This window comes from Cavia porcellus, unplaced genomic scaffold (assembly GCF_034190915.1).
Source record: "Cavia porcellus strain 051 isolate PalLab524CR breed Dunkin Hartley unplaced genomic scaffold, mCavPor4.1 scaffold_1, whole genome shotgun sequence".
Lineage (NCBI taxonomy): Eukaryota > Metazoa > Chordata > Mammalia > Rodentia > Caviidae > Cavia > Cavia porcellus.
In genome coordinates, this window is record NW_026947484.1 from 60,777,662 (window position 1) to 60,800,478 (window position 22,817).

Sequence of the window (22,817 nt, forward strand, 5' to 3'; positions counted from 1 at the left end):
GGACACGGCACCCAGTACACAACAGAAGGCGGTGGAGTGTGGAAAGACGTAGGAAATGAGACACCCCATCAAAACCATGGGTAAAAGCTGACCTATAGATGACCCGGTTACTGGAATTAGAAGCCAAGAACCTTAAATCAACCTGAAATATGTTAAAGAATTTATAAGAAAATGTGGCTATGATGTAAATATGGGATATTTCAAAAGAGGAACAGAAACTGGAAAATTAAAATTCTACAGCTGAAAACTAACATATCTGGAACAAACCTAGGCAGATGGAACTGCACATGGGAGGCTGTGGGGTGACAGGAACTGCTCCCGAGTGGGGCCCTGTCCCCCTCGCAGGGTACGACCTGCCACTCTCCTCTCACGAGGGGGTGGGCCACTCCTGTGTCCCTTGACACACGTGCTTCACATCCTGTTTCCATGAGAAAATGCAGCAGTGGGTACAAGGCTGGACCTCTGTGTTAGGCCAGCCCTAGAGGGCTGACATTCCCTCTGCAGCCTTCGAAGAACAAACAGCACAGAGGGCTGTGCCAGTCTGAGCTCAGGGTGAACACCACCTGGAGGAGCGGCTCAGCTGACTCCCTGATCAGGCGGGCTTGGCTTCCAACCAGCCTCTCCTGGAGACAGCTCCATTCGTGCATGGAGGTGCAACCAGCAAAAACTGAGCAGCCAGCCCACAAACATGACAAATAACAGCATGCCCTGCTCTAAGCCAGCAAGGTTGGCTGTGATTTATAACAGCAATACATAACTAATGCAATGCACAAGAAACGATCAGCAAGCTTAACTGTGGATCAATAAGTCACTGAGCTGAAGCAGAAAGATAAAAAGTTGCTGAGGACAAACAAGACATCAGTGACCCATGGGATAATCTTAGAGAGCAGCTCAAACACAACTAGAATCGCAAATGCAGTAAAGAAAAATAGGGCCAAAATATGTTGGATAAGATACCAGCTGAGAATCCCCTGCATTCACAAATCCCAGGAGCTGGAGAACCCCAAGCCAGAGCAGCATGAAGAAAACCTCATCTGAGAAATCACAGTCAAACTGCTGAAAATGGAGATGAGTCTCCAAAGCCTCGGTGGGGGTGGGAGAAGCCACACAAACGTCGGAGATGATTTAGAGAAGGAAATTTAACTTCCCATCAGAAACAAGGGAAGCCAAAGGCTGCAGAAAGTTATCACCTGGGAACTGTACCAGAATACCACACACACACACACACACACACACACGCGCACGCACGCACGCACGCGCGCGCACCTGTCCACATCCACACGGAAGCAGCGTTCACACCTCAGACTTCCCGAGGAGTAACAGGGATGACTGACACAGGCAAAGGTCACTCGTTGGTGCTGGCAGTTCAGGTTTGAAGAGGGGACCAGCAGGTAGAGAAGCAGCCACCGCCATCAAAGGCCATCAGCCCCCGACCCCCCATGGGTCTTCAGGGGTCATTCACCATGCTCACTAGTGCCCCAGCTGGGCCCAATTTCTGCCCCGCTCGCTGGCTTTTGAGGGTGTCTCATTGGCCAGGTGCAGTCTCAGTCCATCCAGGATTCTGTGACACACCGGACAGGAAGCACAGGAAGTCACTTCTCACAGTGACAGGAGGCTGAGCAGGCCAGGATGGAGCTGCTGGGAGACTCAGCTTCTGTGAAGTCCGGCCTCCTTTCCTGTCTGAGCCCCTGTGGTCTGAGGGGCAGGGAGGTCTCTTCTGTCTCCACTGTGGACTGCTGAGCCCATGCACAATAGCTGCATCGTATAACACAAGCACTCCTCGGGACCCTCACCACCTAGACCTGTCACACGGGGGACTCAGTTTCCACATGTGAGCATGGGGCAGCAATGGCATTTAGGCTGCACTATATTATGAGCAGTCTCATGCTTGATCCTCTTTTACCATCATACAGATAATATGCATACATGTCAGTGCATCTATCATTCATTTTTTCTTATTTATTTTATCGTATGTATTAATCAGACATGTCCCTTTGCCTGTCAATGATTTCAGTTGCATCTACTTTTTGGCAGTTGTCTTAGCTGCTTTTTCTTTGCTGGGACAAAATACGTGACACCCACAGGTAAAGGAAGAAAGTCTTATTTCAGCTCACAGCTTGTAGAGGTGTCAGTCCATAGTTGGCTGGCTCCGAGGCAGATGGCACATGGGAGAGGGGCATTGCAGAGGAGGAACAGTCCATGGCAGTGCAGGCAAAAAGCCACAGCCACCGCCTTGCTTTCCTGCTTCACTTCACATAAAGTGCTGCATGACCGGAAAGGGCTGCAGCTCCAAGCAGGAGGTGCGGTCAGCAGTGGACATTTACATTCAGCAAGCATCTTTGAATCCCTTCGGGTTCTCCCCGATGTGGGAACACCTCATCCTGCTGCCCTCACTGCTTTGTGAAGCAGGTCTGCAGTGCCCTTTCCTGAGCGTCCCCATGAGACATGATCGAAAATGCGGTGAGCACTGCTGCCGAGCGCTAGCCAGTAGAAAGGCTGTGTGCTCATCCACCTTACTGACCCTGTGACTCTGGCTCTGTCCCAAGGCCACAATGACCATGAGAGGGAATGTGTCCTTCGATTCAGGACATCAGTGGCAGCCACGACAGCACGATAGAGACACTTAGGAAGGAGGCGCCTGGAGCTGCTTCGTGAAGGGGCAGTAACAGGGGATCCCTGTGTTTGAGCCCGGGAAAGTTTCTGAGGGATTAATGGCAATGTGCCTTTTATTGCAGGACTGTTTTAATTTAAACATTCACCCTGATTTTCAGTCAGGACTTGGGTTTTTACTTTCAGTCAGCACCATTTCCAGGTCGTGCAGTACTTTGTGTGAAGGAAGCACGGACACAGCTCAGCCTAGCACGTTTCACACACACTGTGCTGGCCTAGCCGCACCTCCTTCCCGTGTCACCCCCTGAGCAGATGAGCTGCACCGGGTGAAGCCGGGCTCCCACACAATCCCCACACTGCATCTCCCTAGGCCACTCGAATGACCCCAGACCCAGCCTTCTGCCAGTTCTCCCCCGCCACACACCATTCTCTCCAAACAGACCCACAAGGCCTCCGTCACCCACAGAAAAGGTCTGGAGTCAGAGTGTGACAGCCACTTGTGCAGAGGAGCTCACCCTGAATCTCAGCCAGTCATACACTGTGCTGATGGCCTGTTACTGAGATCACAGTTCCAGAAGAAAATAAATATCTTCTCTCTGGGGCTCAACTTGGGTACTGTGGATTTTCCCCTGCTGGCATCCCTTGTGGCCTGTCACCCCTGGACTGTCACTGACTTCCCTCTCTCTCCCCTGGGGCAGCTGGCTCACAGGACCAAGTTCCAAGGGATGACAGGTCAGAGTGAGCCCTATGCTCCTCTGAAATAACTGCCAGGCATCCTAAGTGCCTGGCTAAGAGGGCCAGGCAAGCACTACTCTGACAAAGTACAGTTCCTGCGCCTCTAAAGTGGAAACCAGATAATTTAGGAGATCAGGGAACAGTAGATTCCATGGCGTGCAGAAAACATCACAGGCAAGAAACCTCAGACACCACCCCCTGGGGCACTGTGGGAAGCTGCACCTGCTCCCCTTCGGGTACAAGTCGCAGTTTGAAGTGTGTGTCATGGTTTAACAGGGTTCACCAGATTCCACGTACTGAAAACTGAATTCCCAAGTTCATGATGGGGTTCCAGAAGAGGGGCCCAGGGTTGATGCGGACTAGGTGAGGTCATAGGGGTGTGGCCTGATGGGGTGACTGGAGGACCCCTCGGGACTTCTGCTTTCCCACCACACAATGCTAAGAGCCATAGCAGACACCAAGCCACACTCAAGGCCGAACTGTGAGAGGAATGTGACCTCCTTCGGAAAACTGTCCCGCCGCCTACTCCCTCGTGACAACAGAAAACACCTGGGAGAGGGCATCCCGGGTGTGCTGGGATCGAAGCCTCCTCCCACCAGCGCCAGCTCAGGTGCTGCTGTTACTCCAGACGAGGACAGAAACATCCTGGGAATTCAGAAGCGGAGCTGAGGGAAAGCACCGGCTGGCCAGCTCCAGGCCCAAATCCTCCACCCACCCGCTGCCTCCCTCGCGGCCCCCCCACCCCGCCTGTCAGAAAAGGGAGGCGGAGATGGCACTGCAGGCCAAGGAGCTCCGGGGCAGGGGCAGTGGGGCTCTGGGGATGCAGGTGAGGCCTGCTAACTGTCTCACTGTCCCTGCCAGTCTCAGCTGCCTCCACCCATCTTCGAGCACCCAGTGAAGGGATGCGAGCTTTCAGTTGATCCATTGCTCTTCTGAATTTACTTTCATTTGACTCCTGGCCCTGTAAATATACCTGTATTCGCTCTGTTTGCTCTTGGTCTTTGGTTTGTCAATTGACTGCTTGTCCTGTTTTTGTGAGTAACTTAATCATTTTGCTTCCTTTTCTTCCTGGTGGCCCTATTAAGGCTTAGGTAAGTGAAAAGTCAAGAAATCACTTAAAAATCCTCGTCTCTGTTATCTAGGCAGTCGGAGCGTGCCTCCACTCATCTACTCACAGGTCTCAGAGCCCTGTCTTTCAAACCTTATAGCAGCACCATAGGGAAAATAAAATGAAGTCAGTTCCCATCCATGATTTCAGGTGTGGGGTGGTAAGAAGCACATAAAACAAGAACCCTTCGGTGCCAAAGTGGTGATTCCACCGGCGAGTCCCACTGATGACATAGCTGGAATGCAGCACGGGAAACAGCCCGGGCTGGAGGGGAGCAGCCCATCAGGAAAGACACAGGACCTTTCACGGATGCCTAAATCTACGCCTCAAGACAACATATAAACTGGAGAAAGAGCAGAAAGATGGTGTAGAGTATTTGATTTTAGAAAAAAAATAAGAGGACTGATTAGGAGAGAATCTGGTGGGAAAATTGCACAGCAAACCACATCCCAGACTGAGAAAATGTGTGATCCTTAAAATCATAACGTTGGAGTACAAGCTCCATGGGAACCGTAGGCGATCAACAATCAAGGTCAGCCCCATTCACACCTAGCAAAGCTTGGGCTTCACATCCAACACGAGTTTTCCTCTGAAAGTGAGGAAGCGACCTCTGGAAACCGCTGCCCTAACAGGAAACAGAGTTGGCAAAATGTCCGGCCCTGGGGATGTCACCATGCTTTTGCTGCACCCAGGAAAAGAAGTTGGCCAAGTAGAGAGTGCAAACCTGAGTGCTGGAACTCATGCATTCAAAATGAAGAGAAAGTGGGTTTCATACCCTGCTGTTCACGATGGACAGCGACTCCCCAAGCTGGCAGAGCTTAGCAATGGTTTCTACAGACAGCGTCGAATCTTGGTCAAGAGGATAAGAAAAGCAGTCAAACAGGTGCTGTATGGAAATTTTCCAAAATGTGAATAAATGGGGAAAAAGACGATGTGAACAGAGCCAGGGGTCGATGTCATCTAGAAGCTCCTGAGAACTTACAATCAAGTGTAAGTTAGAAATCTCAGAGTTTAGACTATTTTGAGTCTTTTATATATCTACAGAAATGGGAGCTGGGGGTTTAGCTCAGTGGTGTAAGTGCCTGCTTGACAAGCGTGAGGTCCTGAGTTTGATCCCCAGTACCAAAAAAAAAAAAAAAAAAGAGAGAGAGAGAAAGAGAGAGAGGGCTCTGTATTTACAGAAATGTAACAATCAAAATGTTCATCTTTCTGAAAAATGATGTTGGCATTTTGATAAGGGATTATGTTTTCTGATCTTTATTATTCTATTCATTTTTTGTTTTATTCTGTCTTATTTTTAATTTCTCAAGGAAAGACGAAGATATTTCATAACTTCCTTCTTTTCTTAAATGTACTTGGTAAGATATATATATTTATATGTATATTTATATATGTATATATGGTCTCATACCATATATATATAAGGGTGGGCATATCAGGGTGGGCAAGAAAGAGTGCGGGGCCCAGAGCTGGGAGGTGCAGGTCAGAGCCAGGGATGGTATCACACACCCACCTGTAATCCCTGAACTCTGGGAATCTGAGGCAGGAGGATTACCAGCTCAATCCAGCCTGGCAATTTAGTGGAACCCTGTCTCAAAACCAAACCAAACAAAACAAAACCAAACATGAACAAAGGGCTGAGGATATAGCTCAATGTGAAGGCCCTGACTTCAATCCCTAGTACCATGTGCACACACACACACGTCCCCCACACACAAATAAGAAACAAAAGGAATCTCAGAATGGGAAAAACGTGTAGGTCCCACTTCAGCCTTGTGAGAAACTGGGAGAAGGAGGAAGAGCGAGCACAAAGAAGCCGAGAATAGCAGCCTGGGACCCGGAGAGGAACAGCAGCTACAGCCCTGGGAGCAGTCCTGTGCCGCGGCCAATGCTGGCCTGGGGATGGGGTGACACGGGCCTGGCAGTGGGGTGGGGCTCAGTGACCCCCAGCCATGCCACCACCACCTCCGCTCCTTCATTCCTTCCTCTCCCCACTGCGAAGTTCTCCCCTTGGAGGCTGCAAGGGGGTGACCTGCCTGGCCAGCCCCTGCTTCCAAACCACTCAAACCGCATTGGAGCCTCTGATTTCACCATGCCAGCTCCTACAGCTCTGTCAACAACTGGAGGCCCATTTGTTTAGGTACCAAAGGGCAAACACAAGTTAAAGCCTGCTCATCGGAAATAAGCAAACGGACTGTGCTGCCCTCCTCTCTCTCAGAGCACTGGCCTTTGCCTGGCGTTGAACCCCGGCCTCCTCAAGACCAGAGGGCTGCTGATCTGTATCTCCATTGAGACCCAGGAATATCTTTGGGGTCACACTTTCATCCTCCTGCCTCCACCTCCCAGCATGCTGGGATTACGGGCCTGGGCCACCACCCCCAGTAGATGTCTCTGAAATCTGAGCAAACAGAAAGACAGTGACCTGTATCTACTTCCTCCTGCAGGGTAGGGGCCTAACGGCAGTGGGCTCCTTCTCCCAGCTGCAGAACCAAGTCCCCGAATAGGAAGGTGTTTGTTTATTCTCAGGGTAGAGCCAGCTGGCCAGCACAGAGCCACCCTCTCCCCAGGAAAGGCTGTGCGAGCTCTGAGGGACAAAGGGCGCCATCCAGTCCTGCTTCTTGAGGGCCAGCTGTGTTTATCCCGAGAGCATGTCTGCAGCGGTTGATCTGCTCAGTCAATGAGAGATCCCTGCCGTCTTCATGTCTTGGTGGATTCCTTGTGACGCTCATCCCCTTCCAGTTCATGCTTCTTCAATAATAAAAGTGTTTTCTTTCTCTATTACCTTTAGGGAGATTTCTAAGCTGGAAAAAAAAATTGCTTTTAATGCCTTTGTCCTCCAGGTGCCAGCCATTCTGCTGCTGCCTCCTTGAAAATTAGCAGCTCCAAACTTCAAAACAGCTTCAAAGCACACTTGATGTCAGAACGATGGTGCCAAGCATCTGTCCTGGGGAGAGAAGTGACCCTGGGCACGCTTGCTTCTGGAAGGTCACGCACCAGACACGGAGGATGTGGCTCGGTGTTTTCACAGCTGTTAGAGTGACATATCTGAGACTAGTTTCCTTGACTATGGTTGGGGTTTGAGTCTATATAAGTAAAGGTTAGAACAGACTTTAAGATCTCTCTTGGAAAATAAAAAGATTATGACCCATAGTGTTAGAATGGTATCTGGAAACTTTTCCAATTGGGAAAAACAAGCATTTCAGGTGTTTTCACTGATGAGCAAATGCTGACCATGTACAGTTTTCACTGCAGAATAGTCATTGTGTTCTACCTGAAACCCTCACCTTCCTGATATAAAACGTTTCATGGAAACCAGTTGGCAGGATATTTTTCCCTGCCAAATCTATAGTAACTGGCCTTTGACAGATACGTATTTGCTGGTGGAAGCAGTGTGTCTCACCCAGGCAGAGACACATGAGCGTAGAAAGGGTGGCCGCTCCTCATTCTGACCCATGAACAAAGGCAGCCCTGTGGTGACGGACATGCAGGAAGGCTCAGCAAGAGTTATGGAAGGCCAAGTCTCTGAGGTCAGTAACCAGTGCACTTAGAACCAGAGATGACTGCAGTGCTGAGACCAAGGCTGTGGGTGGCCATGAGTTCCACATCAAAGCCCGCTTTCACCTGGAGTGCAATCCTAGGGCTGTGCCGTGAGCCTGCAGCAAGGCTTCTGTGTCCACAGCATTTGCTTTTCCAGTCTCGCCTTGGTCAGACTTAGTGACGGAGGACAGGCATCTGGACGAGAGGCAGCTAAGAAGCCACTGCACCCAGCTGCCCTTGAAACAGGATGCAGGCACGGCAGGAGGGCTGCTGGCTTCTCTTCGAGAACCGGGCACCACTGGCCACTCCCTGGCCCAGCGAGTGGTGAGCATTTGGCTGGACAGGGACACACACCAGAGCAGAAGACGCACCGGAGGCCGTGAAAGCCAGCCATGAGCATTTGTGGCTATTGCTGTTGTTTCGGGGTTGTTTTACTATTCTGGTATTTTCATTTTTATTAAAACTAATTTACAGTGCATGGTCACGCTCCCGGTAGGGAGCCAGTCTGAGGATGTAACACAACCTCATCCCTATTCATCCCCTCACCTGCCCCAGCTCGCAGTCCTCTCCCATTTGGAAAAGAGCTACCTCCTGCTTCCTACCATCTGCCTTTTATTCTGCTCCTTCTTTATATTTTGGGCTTCTCATGTAAGTGAAATCACGTGGTACTTAAGTTCGCATGTCCGTCTGATTTCACTTAACATTGTGGTTTCAAGGCACATTTTCCTACAAAGGACTTAAGTTTTCCTTGGTGGCAGAGTAGGGCTCTATGGTGGGCAGACCCCTCATTTTCCTTATCCGCTCCTCTGCTGAGGGACATACAGGCCACACCCAAGATTTAGCTACTGTGAGTTGCGCTGCTGTAAATGTGAGTCACTGTAAGGTGATGTATTTTAACTCTCTTGGGGAGATTACTAGAAGGGGAATAGCTGGTCAAATGGAATTTCTAACTCCAGGTTATGGAGGAATCTCCACACCAATTTCCATAGTGATTGTACTCCTTTTCTCCTGGCAGCCTCGCCAGTATCTGTTATTATTTGGTTTCTTGATAATGCCATTCTGTCTGGGGTAAGATAAAATTTTATGTTGTTTCAATCTGCATTTCTCTCATGGGCAGTTGTTATGGTTGATGTATTGTGTCATTTGAGAAGTTTTAGTGACTCAGCAGGAGCCAGAGTATTACTTCCTCATGCTGTGCAAGAGGAAGGCACAGAGGCAGTGTGAGTGCTACACCCACCCTAGCGAGGGGGGATGGCCTGTGTGTACAGTGTAAGGAGGAAAAGAGGCCTGCTCTCCCTCCCTTTGCTCTGGCTGCTCTTTCTGTCTTCTGCCGCCTTGAACTACTGCCCCTGGGCCATGCCACCCTGCCTTGGAGCCAGCAGATTACAGACTGAAACCTCCACAAGCTGTGAGCTAAATAAACCTTTCCTTCCTTAATTTTGGATGTTGGGTATTTTGTCATAGCAATGAAAGAAAAGCAATTAAGACATCAGTGATGTTAAAATTTTTAATGTATTTATTGGCCATTCATACATCTGAGAAATGCCTATTTCTATTTGATTGGCTCTTACATTTTGGGGGATGTTCTTTTAGTTCTTTATATTCTAGATATTGTCTTTGTCCAAGGTGCAGCTGGCAAAATTTTTCCATTCTGTAAATGGTCTCTTCACTCTTTTGGCTGTTTTGTGGCTACACAGAAAATGCTTTATTTGATATGATTCCATGCGTTGATTCTGTGTGTGTGTGTGTGTGTGTGTGTGTGTGTATCTGTCTGTCTGTCTGTCTGTGTATTCAAGCAGGGTTCTCTTCCGCAAGTCCTTACCTACACCTGTCTTTCAGAGCTTTACCTGTTTTGCCTTCCAGCAGATTGTTTGTGTTTTAACATTTAGTTCTTTGATCCACCTTGATTTCAGTTTAGTGCACAGTGAGACAGCTGTGTCCAGGCTCAGTATTCTGCACGTGGACAGCCAGTGCTCCCAGCACCATTTATGAAAGAGGCTATCTTTCTCCAATACGTGCTTTTGACCTCTTTGTCAAAGATCACATAGCTGACTGTGCTGGGGTTGTTTCTGCATCCTCTCTCCTGCTCCATTGGTCCTCAGGTCTGTTTTTGTGCAAGAACCATGCTGTTTTTATCACTGAGGCACCCTGCCTTCCCCAGAATTGCTTTTCCATTTCATGTACCTTCTCATTCCTTATGAGTTGCGGAATTGATTGCTCTAGTTTCGTGACAAATGCTGCTGGTGTTTGATTGAGGGTGCAGTAAACCTGTACATCCATGTTGAAAGTGTGGCTGGAACAGAGGAAATCTTTCCATTTTCTCAAACTCTCTTTGATTTTTTTTTCAGAGTAATGTAGCTTTCATTGTAGAAGGCTTTCACTTTCTTGGTTAGGCTAATTCCTAAGTATTTAATTTTTCTTGATGTTACTGTGAAAGATGTTGTTGCCCTAATTTCTTTCTCAGTGAGTTCATTATTAATGAACAGGAACACTATTGATTTTTGTGTGTTGATTTTGTGTCCTGATACATTATTGAATTTGGTGATTAATTCTAGGGGTCTTATGGTGGAAACTTTGAGACTTCTGTGTAGAGGATCATGTCATCTGCAGGTAAGGATAATATGTCTTCTTTTCCTATACACACCCCTTTTATTTCCTTCTCTTGCCTGATTAATCTTGCTAATGTTTCAAATTCTATATTGAGCAGGATTGGTGACAGTGAGCATCCTTAGCTTGTTTCTGATTTTAGGGGAAGTTTTCAGATTTTCCTCACTTAATATGATGTTGGCCATTGGTTTGTCTTAGATGGCATTTACCAGATTGAGATAAAGTCCTTCTGTACCTATTTGCTTCAGTTTTATGATAATGGATGTTGGGTTTTCCCAAAGACATTTTTTGCATCTGTTCAGATCATGTAATTTTTGTTCTTGCTTCTGTTTATGTGATGTTATGTGATGTTATGTTATGTTTATGTGACCTTTATTGACTTGCATCCCTGAGATGAATTTTACTTGGTCATGGTGTGTGAACTTTTTGGTGAGCAAGACTGCATTCTGCTCACCAATATCTTGTTGAGGACTTTTGTGTCCATGTTTCTTGAAGAAATCGGCTTGTAGTTTTCTTTTTTGGTTGAATCCTTATCTGGTTTTGGAATCAGGTAACAATGTTAGCTTCCAGGAATAACTTTGGGAGTACTCCTTCTCTTTCAGTTTCAGGGAAGAGATTGAAGAGTGTTGGTGTTAAATCTTCCCTGAGGTTCTTATAGAATTCAGCAGTAAACCTATCTGGTCTTGGTCTTTTCTTAATTGGTAGGGGATTTGTTTTAATTATTGCTTCAATTTTATTGCCTGTTATTGGATTATTGAGGGTTTTATATCTTCTTAGTTCACTTTTGATAATTTGTAAGTGTCTAAGAATCTTTCCATTTCTTGTGGATTCTCCAATTTACTGGAGCACAAGTTTTCAACGTAGTTATTAATAATCTTCTGGATTTTGGCAGTATCTATTGTAATTTCACCTTTTGTATTTCTAATTCTGTTGATTTGAGTCTTTTCTTTCCGTGTTTGGTAAGATTGGCTAAGAGTCTGTGTATTTTTTTAATACTTGATTCTTCGTACAGTTTTTAGTCTTGTTTCACTGATGTCTGCACTGATCTTTATAATTTCCCTCCCTGTACTAGCTCTGGATTTGGACCATTCTTATTTTTCTAGGACCTTGAGTTCATTATTAGGTTATTCATTCACTGAGCACTCCCTTTAAGACATCATACCTCCTCTTACCTGCTCATTTTTAGTTTTCTCTCACACACCAAATTCCTGTATCTACTGAGTCCTGACCCTGGGAGATATTTGCAAAGCTATGTGATTTTTTTTTTTTTTGGTCTTTTTGGTTTTTATCAGTACCAGGGATCAAACTCATGACTGCCTGCTTGCAAGGCAGGCGCTTATGCCGCTGAGCTAAATCCCCAGCCCCAAAGCTATGTGATTTTGAGTTTCCAGGAAAGGTTGGACAGCAAGACTCAGAAAGGCAGTGGGCTCCGGTCACACAGTGCTCCCAGGCCCTGGGCAGAAAAAGCTGTGCTCTCTCCCATTTTCCAGTGCACCTGATCCTCTGCACCAGTCACTCCCAGAGCTCCTGTCTCAGGCCAGACCTGCACTGGGAAGGGCCTGGCTCTCTTTGGGATTTGAAAGCCTGTCTCTAGGAGGCAGATGTAAGCGTGGCACCCCAACTGGCTGGGCCCATGGGCTTCTCATGTGTCCTGTAAGAGTTACCATTCTTCATGGGGTCCACTGTCCTAGCAGAGGTGGGATTGTCTTCCACTGTAAGGAAGGCTCCATCCCAGTGGACCTGCGATGCAGGCCCAGGAGCAGGAGACACCGGCCCTCCAGTCTCACACCCTCCCACTCTCGGGGCTTTCCGTTCACCTGACCCCTCGTCTTGTCCCCCAGTGCTCCTCAGCTGCCAGGGTCGCTGTGAAATTGCAAGACAAAGACTCTGTCCTGTCTTAGAAATCAGGGCAGTGGGGACAGTCTTCCTTTGTCCTTGTGGACAGTTAAGAGGAGCCCAGACTTTTGACTCCAGGTGACTGCTGGATCAGCCCACTGATTGGATTGGTTACTGCCCTAATCTCAGAAGTCTGGAAAAGATAAAAGGGGTGGAAAGAGCCTTAATTTCCCCTTTTTGTTCTTGTTGCTTTTTCTGTCTGCCACCGCCATGAACAGTTGCCCCTCTGCCATGCCAGCCTGCCTTGGAGCCAGCTGACTGTGGACTGGAAGCTCTGCAAACCGTGAGCTGACGAAACCTTTTCTCCTTTCACCGTGGGTGTCAGGTATTTTGTTTCAGCAATGAGAAAAGTAACTGAAGATCCAATAGTCTGCTGGTATAAAGATTAAATACTGCCTTCTTATCTCCTAAAAAAAAAAAAAAAGAAAGAAAGAAAAGTAACTGAGACTGCTTCTTACCTTTGAATGCGACCTTATCTGAAAATAGACTCTTTCAAGTGCACTCAAACTAAACCGAGGCCAGACTCAGAGAGAGTGGAGTAGAATGTGACAGTGTCCTGCAGAAGGAAAGCAGATGGAAGCCAGAACACGGGAAACCAGGAGACACGTATCCTCCTGTCATGACCCAGCCAGGAAAGACCGGGCCTTGCCAGCATTGCCACGAACCAAGAACAAGTCCCAGCCCTCCAAAGCCTTGATCAGATCACCTGACTCTGTACCAGTAGAGAGTAGCATTCTGGCTTTTAAAGTTCTTGAATTCAGCGCTGTTACAGAAGCCCAGCCAAACTCACATAGTGTCTATGCTGAACTGAGAGAAGCAGGCAAAACAGCCCCCCACAATCCACCAGGCCCCGATGCCAGGATCAAAATCAAAACCACAGAGCAGAGTTGCTCAGGGTGCTCAGAGCTCAAACCACCTCCCCTCACTCAGCAGGAACCATGTGGGGGCACAGTGCCTATGCCCGGTGACAGCTACTTGTCAACTGTCACCCTCCCGTTGCCCAAACCCACAGACGGGGCTTCCAGAGCAGAACCCTAGAAAGTGAGGCTCTTCTCACTCAAGGCACTGCCGGGCCCTACAGTGCTACTCCAGGGGGCAGGGGCCGTCACCTGTGCCATCAGCCGGACCACCACACAGCAGCCCTCTGAGGACCTCAGGCCACCCGACATACACGAGGCCGCATGGGAAGGTGACAGCACAGATGCCTCAGCTCCAACAGGGATGTCAGTCCCCAGACTCCGAGCTCTGTGGTATAAAAGACTGGGGAAGCAGGTACAGTGCATACTCGGGTGAGAGGGGAAGAGAGAAATGGGGCAAAGAGGGCCAGGAAAGAGGGGGGAAGGGGGGGCGAAGAGTGAGGCTCAGCTGCAGCTCTGCTGTCCTCGATCCCCAGCCTTGTCTGAGTCACGAGTTTCCCACTGGTGTCCTGTGGAACACCGTGTCTCAGCTCCTCCGAGTGTGTGCCGGCTTGTGGTGTGGATGTGGGTGTGCACTGTGCATACGGACCTTGTGCACCATGTGTGTCATGTGTGACAACAGAAAGGCTCAGGATCTCCCACTGCGATGCAGAGTCAAGCCTACCACACAGCAGCAGCCCCACAGAACATGGGGTTGCGCCCCTGCCCCAGCCTATTTCCAGCAGTGCCTTAACACTGCTCTCCCAGCGTAACAGCAGCAGGGGCACCGCACAGCTATGGAGCTGCCTGCCAGGCCCACTGCACAGGGCTTTCCACGGAAAAGGAAGCCGCTCTCCACCTCCACACAGCACACCTCCGAGTCAGAGGGAGAGAGAAGCATACTGCAGATCAACACCACTCTGCGTGGGCACCTCAGAGCCGCAGATTCAGTAAGCAGATGCCAGGCCAAAGCCAGAGCCATGATTTGTGCGTGGCAGAGTCAATAAGGAAAGAAAACGGTGCTGGGGCTGGCATCAATTTATGAGCCTCCAGGCCCATCTTAAAGCTATAAGCAGAAACTCTGAAGTGAGTTAAATAATACTGATACCATTTATAAAGGGTTGCTGTGTCAGAGATACTACAAGAACCTTAGAAGAATATTAAGACATAAGGGTTGCCCTAGCAACTAGAGCTATTTCCTCTTCTGAAATGTAAGAGATGAGTACAGTTTCAGGAACTCCTAAAACATCAAATATGAAAAAAAGAGAAAGCAAGCAAGCCTGCAATTCAGTGAAACAACTGACAGCAATAAGGAACAATTAGGAAACCTCTGAGAACTGAAAGTAACCGGGCTGGAGCCTCACCTCCTAGACAGGGACTGATGGCCTGGGCCCAAGACGGCTCCCTGGGCCCAAGTTCATGTCCTGTGGAGGGGTCTCTTGAATCAACCCAGATCTCCCCACTTCCAGCCCTGGGCTCCTACTGTAGCCCATGCTGTCCTAGCTCTGCCCTGGGCACCAGGACAACCATGGAGTGAACAGACCTGTGGGGCTGGCCCCAGCACTCAGGGACCCTTCCTAAGATGCTGTTCCTAGGGAACAGACTGAACCTTGACTTCCCCGTTCCCCAAAGAGGACAGAAGTGAGATCCTTGGAAACTGCCAGCTCCAGAGCCTGCTTCACCAATGGAGCTAGACGGAGACTCCAGGCCACCTTGCTGGACCCCAACTCAGGGATGGGTGGGGCAGTGGGACAATTCCCCAGGCTAAAGGTGTCACCCTGGGAGAGAAGCCAGGTCCATAGGAGGAGGCAAGGACAGCACTTTCACCACAGCCACCAACCTGAGAACACAGAGTACTGAGGTGGACAGGACAGTCTCTGCCTGAGAGGTCCTCACCGAACAGCAAATGGCCAATACAGCAGGCACTACACAGAGTGGGCAAGGAGCCTGCATGGAAGAAAAATGCCTGATGCTGAGCACCGATCTTCAAAAAGAGGCAGACGTGCATCAAAGGATAGAGCAGAATGAAAAATAAACCAGAATAGAAGCAAGTTTACAAATATCAGACAAGGGAGAACATCCTGACAACACAAAGAACTATAACTCAGTAACAGAAAAAGAAACTTAAAACTAGGCGAAGTTGTAATTTTTCCTGTGTATGGAATACACGATAAGTCAAACTCACACACATGGAAAGTCGGGGGGGGAGGGGCGCTGGCCAATGGGTGCAAAGTCATGGGCTGAGGAAGGAAGGCATGGCAGTGTCTGTCCCTGATAGTAAACTACTCACAGTAGTTAAAAGAGGGCTTGGATTATGCTACTGTCACAAGGACCCTGAGCCCTCTTGTTCTCCTACACAGAGAGCCTTTTCTGCACACCCCACATGCCCCTGATGTCCCTAGGACCCAGGTGACAGAGGCTCCATCTGGACTCAGCTCTGCATATGGTATAAGGGAAGGAAAGATGCTTGCTCTCTTTCCTCCCTTTCTCTCTTGTTGTTTTGCTGTTTCCACTACCATGAACTGTTGCCCTCTACCAGGTGCAGGCAACTCTGCTTTGGAGCCAGGCGATTATGGAGTGAAACCTCCATAAACTGTGAACTAAATAAACCTTTACTTCCTTAATTTTAGGCATCAGATATTTTGTCTCAACAATGAGAGAAAAGCAACCAAGAAGAATTTGGTACCAGAGGAGTGGGGTTATTGCTGTGACTATACCTGACCATGTCGTTCAAGAGCCTTTAGGAATAGCTGCTGGGAAGAGTTTGGAAAGGTTCAGAGATGTTGCCTGAAAGAGTAGCATTAGAATGCCTTAGGGTGTTCTATATGAAAGACTCTGTTCAGAGCTCGGAAGACCAGAAAACTGATAGAAATCCTGCTGGTGAAAACCAGGATCAGGAGGTTTCTGTTGGAAAAGACTGCATTGGCTGTTGGAGTACAGACAATGTGTGCGATGGCTTGGCAGAATGTTTGTCTGCATTTTGCTCATGTCCAGAAATTCTGCCTGAGACTAAGATTAAGGGTGGTGGAGTAATTAATCTGGCAGAAAAAATTTCAAGGCAATTGAATGTTGAGGCTGTGGCATGGCTATTGTTGGGGGGGGGGGGTAGCCAGATTTATGTTGAGAACCAAGAGCAAATACACCAGTAGAATGATTTACAATGTTGTGAGTTTGGCCAGAAAGAAAGCTCCAGTAAAGCTGTGAACCACAAAGATAGAGAAGAGGAGATGTTGTTTGCTGAGAAGGAACAAGAGAATATAAAAGATGGCCGGAGGGCATCAAAAGAAGCAGCAAGTCTCCACCCTTTGTAGCCTCACCCTTTGTAGCCTCAAAACTGCAAAAAAGTGAAAGACTTTACTTTGAGAAGAAAGTCACAGGGCACCACATCCCAGAATGGAGCAGCAACATTATCTTCCAGAATGGCAGTGGTATAGAGAATTTGTTCCCCAGCATTGTCAGGGTCTGCCTTCATACTTGCTAAGACAGTGAACACATCCTTGTCTGAAGCCACCAGGTTATGACAGTGTCGCCCCTTAGCTTACTTGTGGACTTCTGCAGAGATCTTCCCCTCATCAACTTTCCTGTCTCCACTGCAACTTGCCAGACAGAGCACAAATAAGCCATTGTTTTCTCCATCTTAAAAAAAGAAAATCTCTCTAATGACTCACTTTCCTCACCGGTTATCTCCCAGTTTCTCTGCATTGTTTGCAATAAAACCTTCAAAACTCAACAGTCTCTGGTTCCTCTCCTTTCACTCTTCCTTGACCCACTCCAATCAGTTCTTCTTTGCCTGTGCTCCTGTGCCTGAGTATTCTTGAGTGGATCACCGGGCCCTCTGTGATCAGTCCAGCTGATCCTGAGACCTCCTCTCAGCAGCATTTAACACCTTTTCGACACTCTCTCTCCCCTTGACTCTCAAGTCTCCTCCAGAGCTGTTCCCTCCTTCTCAGCCCCTTCAGTGGCTTCTCCTTCTTGCCCTCTTGCCAGTGCTGGAGGTGCCAGGGCTCACTCTTTGGCAGGAGTCACCATTCATCCTTACTCCTTTTGTGATCACTGAAGTTATGTGATTTTTTTTTTTTAACCACCGGGAATCAAACTCACGACTTTGAGTTTGCCAAGCAGGCACTTACACTGCTGAGCTAAACCCCCAGCTAAACTTTAGAGATTTTTTTTTATCAGTACTGGGGATTGAATTCACAACTGCACATTTGCAAGCTAGGCGCTTATGCCACTGAGCTACATCCCCAGCCCCAGTTATGTGATTTTTGAACCTGTCTTTATATCAAATGACAGTTGAGAGTCTGTGTCCCAGATCCTCTTGCTGACCTCCAGTCTCAGGTAGCCACTGCTCACTCGACATTTCCAGATGTCTTTGTCCATTCATTATTGCTGCAGCAGTGATCACCATAAACATCACCTGAAACAGCCATTTTTCTCTTGGAATTTTATTCTGTGGGTGTGAAGCCTGGAGAAACTGGACTGGGCTCTCTTACGAGGTCTGAAGCAAGGTAGATGCCAGACTGGGCTCCTATCTAGGGACTCTGGGGAAAAACACACACCCAATGCATTCAGCTGCAGCTGGAAGACAGGTGTTCTGTGCCCTGAGGCTGTTGTCAGGGGCTGCTCTCAGCCTCTGGAGGGCACACGTCCTGGCACTTGGCCCCTTCATCATAGGCAATACCATTCCAAAATGTTCTTGTGCTCCACATCTTTCTGATTTCCCTCTTTGATATCAGCCAGAAAAAACTATTGGGGTAATGTGCCAAAGATGGACACTCATCAGGACAGTCTCTCTGTTTAGTACTAGCTCACTAGTGAACTGAATCTCATTTATGAAGTTATTCATTTCACAAGTAAAATCACATGTTTACAGGCAAGATCTCACATTCATATTGCCAGGGCTAGGGCAGGAATTCAGGGAGCAGGCATATATGAAATTCTGCCCTCTACGATATCTGACACTGTGTGTTGGCACAGTCAGCGTTCAGTTGCTGTGAGCAAATACCTGGGAAAATAACATAAAGGGAAGATTTCTTGGCCTTATGGCTCCAGAGGGTTCCATCCATGGCTGGCTAGAAGTAGGCTAGGGCCTGGTAAAGTGACTGGGGTTGTTGGGCATCACATAAATAACAGAAACTTGGTAGCCATGCAGACACAGGTGCACAGCAGTGGCTCCTGAGCCTGGCACCTAACCCTAACCCAAAGCCCAAGGCCCAGCACCAAGGTCCACAGACAGCACCATCCACTGTCCAAACAGCAACCAAGGGCTGCTGGGTCCTCTTCCGAAGTTACTGCAGAGGGCACCTCTGCAGAAGCCTGTCAGGGGCTCTTTCCCTAGATCTTAGGCACAGAGTGCAGGGTTCGCAGTGGTGGAGAATTCGTGTCTCTCTGCTCCAGGCCCACACACCTCTCTCTATCCAGATTCCCACATTCCTCAGAGCACTCACATGCACTGGTGTCCCCTCCAAGTCTGGTGCAGGATGGGACTCCCTGAGAGAAGCTAGGGGCTCTCAGGTGTCCATACCAACCCTGCACAGTAAGGACAGCAGGGCACAGGAAGTGGCACAACTCCCCCACCGAGGAGCACAGGGGCTGGAGCTGGGCACTGACCTCTAAGACCAGGCCACTGACCATAGTGACTGGTGAGCACACCCTCCTGACCACACTGGAAATCCAAGCGCAAATAGACCTCTGAGATTTTCCGTTTAGTCAAAATGAATTCAATGCGGAGTGAAAATCACCGCTTTTTGAAGCAGTCTGTAATTTTCACGTTCTCCTGGGAAGGTTTGCCCTGCTCCACCTGCAGGCCCTGATGCATGGCTGCTTTTCCCCTGATCCACAAGACACCGTGAAGTCTGATCCCATCTGTTGGCAGCAGAGCCTCCGCAGCTCCTGCATCACACCCGCAGCTCTCTCCCCACAAATGCCCCGCGGCACAGCAGTCAAGGGCTTGTGGCCTTTACCTCTTCCTGTAAGAGGAGAGCTCAGGTACTGTGAATCCCCCAGGCCTGGGATGCTGGGCCAAGGGCAAAGGCAGCCCCTCTGTAGTCCCCGCCTTCTCCTCTCCTTGCAGGCCTGCTGACTCAGCTCAGGGCGGTTGCTTCCCCTAGGGCAGTGGTGGTCACACAGGGAAGCACAGCGCCCCCTGCTGAGGGGTTGGTGGAGCTCACCCAACTGCAGCACCACCCATCCTCGCCCTGAGCCCACCCTGGCTGCCAGGCCCTTCCACACTCGCCTCCCCTGGCCCATCATGCCCTGCCCTGCCTTTTCCTCCCCATGCTGCCCTCTCATCTGCTCTGCTCTCCTCTCACCTCAGCCACCATTGTTCACATCTCCTCTGATGGCCTGGACTCCAGCACTGGAGCCAACAGGAACAGCACTTGCACCAAACAGTGGCAGGCCAGCTGCCTGCGTGACAGACACACATCTACCATCCAGCCAGTGTGTGTCCCCAGCCCTTCACCCAGGCACCCCCACTGTCCAGTCAGGGGGCCAGTCCATGCTTCCCAGCTCCACCCAGTCTGTCTGGGGTTGTCCCTTGCAGTGTGCAATGTCTAGCAGCCTCTCCACCCTCCTCCAGCCACACACGGTAACAGCCTCCAGTGAGGTCAGCTGTGTCCTTCCAGGAGGGTGTGCTCTCATCCTAAGCTGTGGCCAATGCAAATGTGACATTATTGGAGATAGAGTCCACAAGTATGATTCAGATGTAAATTAAAATGACACAGATACCAGTTCATCCCCTTGGGATGTGGACACAAATTGGGATTGTGCACAGTGTCGTCCTAGTGCAGCTGTTTCAAGGAACCTCCATACTGTTTTCCATATGGCTGTGCTAATTTACACTCCTGCCAGTGTGCACACAAGTTCCACATTTTCTTCTTCCTCACAGCACTCATTATACCTTATCTGTGATGATAGTTCTCCTGGAGGGTGCTATCTCACTGTGGTTTCCATTTGCATTTCTATGCTCTCTAGTGATATGTGGTACCTTTTCTTATACCCACTGGCCACTTGGAAAAAATGTCTATTCAAGTCTTGCATTAGTTTTTTAATCAGATTCTTTGTATTTTTACTATTGAGTTATGTGAGTCATTTACATATGCTTAGTACTAACCCCTTATCAGATATATGGTTTGTAAGTATTTTTCTCCCTTTCTGTAGCTGCTGCTTAATTTAAATATTGTTATATTACAGCATTAATCACATCACCCAAGGTACAGAATTTGCCTAAATGTCCATCAGCAGATGGATACAGATGGACTGCTTTTGCTTTAAGCCACCTGGCTTGGGTAATTTGTCTTCAAAAACTAATACACACACGCACACATCTGCAGCAACCAAAAATTCCTCAGCTGACCCCCAACATCTCATTTCCTGTTAAGAACCCTGGTATAAGGGAGTATAAGCAAATTTCCTTTGTATTTTTAAGAGTAAAATTACTAGGACGAGGATGGTTTGACCTCTGACTTCTACCCATCCAATGGCTGTGTGATGGTATCTCTAAATCTTCATTTGTCCAGATCATATATTTGCAGTCATTGGAGTTTCTCCATCTCATAACCTTGACCCACTTTTCCATCAGATACACTGCATTTTTCCTACTGGTTTTAAGAGTTCCCCACATATTCTTCACACTCAGCTCACACTGGTTTTATACTATGCAAATATCTCCTCCTGGCCCCTCCTTTAACTGCTTATCAATTTTTCACCTCAGAGCTTTCCTCCCTGGTAAGTGGCTGCAGTATGGCAGACGGTGGACCTTCCCCGGGGAGAACCAGCAGTGGCTCCTGAGATCCTCACCATGTTGGAACTTAGGATGCTGGGAAACCAAGCAAGCAGCTCCCCTCCCTGGTAAGTGGCTGCAGTGTGGCAGACTATGGCCCCTCCAGGGGGAGAACCACCAGCATCTCGTGAAATCCACACCATGCTGGAACTTAGGACACTGGGAAACCAAGCAACCAGCCTGCCTCCCTGCTAAGCAATAGTGAACCTACTGGTGCACCGCCTAGAGTCAAACATCCCGCTTCCCTTACCCCGCTTTCCTTGTCCTCCCCCCAACCCTGTTAGCAAATGGGAACCAGAAATCTCCTGGGAGGTTGACCATAGCAAATAAAGGAAATTTCCTTCTACCATCTCTTTGAAGGCAAATATTTTTATTACTATTTTGTTCTATTCTGATTAATGGTACTGCTCTATTCAATATTCTGTTTTGGTAAGTTCTATAATGTTCTGTATTTCATTTTATAGTGATATACATGATTGAAAGAACAACTATTATAAAGATAACGAAATATACTGTGATACCTATTACTGTTATCCTGGTAACCTGCTGATAAGTTCTGTACCAATTTCACTACACAGTCTCAGTTGACTTTATTCTGTCTTGTTCTGTTGTATTTTACTACTTTCAAAATTTTAAAAAAAGTGAATTTCTCACCTCAAAGCATAGGTTTCAGGATACTAAACAAGATGAGCTTTCTATCCTGTAAGTGTTAGCCAACATTTAATTCCACTAGCTATAAATTTCTATCCTAAGATTCATCATCTATAGTTCACTTTTGTGCCTAGTAACTGTTCAGAATTTAATTTTACTGTCCTCCCTACAGAAGCAGATTTCTCAGTGCCCTGGACCCAACTCCCATCCTGCCCTGATGCCTCGGGTTGCCGTCTCCCTCCCAGGTCAGAATCCATCTCTGGAAGCCCCTTCCCAGTCTCTAACTGCTGACACTGGATCCGTAGCCCTCCTTCCTGCCCACACTGCTGCCGCTGCTGCTGGCTTGGTGTGTGCCCTCCTATCTGGTGAGATACATTCCTCCTCCTTGAACTTAATTTCAAAGTCAACTTAGCAATTCCAAACAGGTTTAGTATTCTGACACCTAAATTTAGAACAAGCTTTTTATGTTCTCAAAATTCTGCTAGATTTTAAATTAGAATTGTATTTAACTTGTAGATTTGTGCAAAAACAGAAAATACAATATTAAGATACTTCACCATGAATGTGATGTTTTTGCATCACACATTTAGGTCTTGACACATCGAGGTTGAAACACAGAATTTAAAAGGCCCACCTGGGGAAGGGAGGGGTGGAAAGAGGATGGTAAAGGATCCAGGGATGTGGCAGATGGGGAGGGTGATTGATAATGGCCTACAGCACACGGTAGGAGAGCTACAGTTGACAGCCAGCCACAGAACATCTCAGATTATCTGGCAAAAATCTAGGAAAGGAGACTTCGAATGTTCCCAACACAAAGAAACGGTACCTGTCTGAGGTTCAGCTACACCGGCCACCCTGACCCTCATACACTAGAACGGGTACTGAAACACTGCAGCTGACATCACAAAGCACGATCTGGCCATCTGACACCATGCACGTGGCTCTGTAGTCAGAACCACGGGTCCCAGCGGACATGGTAGCACAGGTAACTCCA

The 22,817-nt window shown here is 48.2% G+C and overlaps 1 long non-coding RNA gene across 2 annotated transcripts in view; it reads left to right on the top strand.

The window, feature by feature from the left end:
- LOC134476102 (uncharacterized) overlaps positions 1–22,244 on the top strand; it is a 37,423-nt gene extending 15,179 nt beyond the window's left edge. The window contains exons 1-3 of one of the 2 annotated variants that reach the window (XR_010047589.1): positions 7,317–9,398; positions 21,104–21,240; positions 21,996–22,244. This is a non-coding gene — a long non-coding RNA (uncharacterized LOC134476102). Of the gene's footprint in view, positions 1–7,316; positions 9,399–21,103; positions 21,241–21,995 lie in introns of those variants that run through there. The other variant, XR_010047588.1, reaches the window with a different exon arrangement.
- The last annotated feature ends 573 nt before the right edge of the window (positions 22,245–22,817 follow it).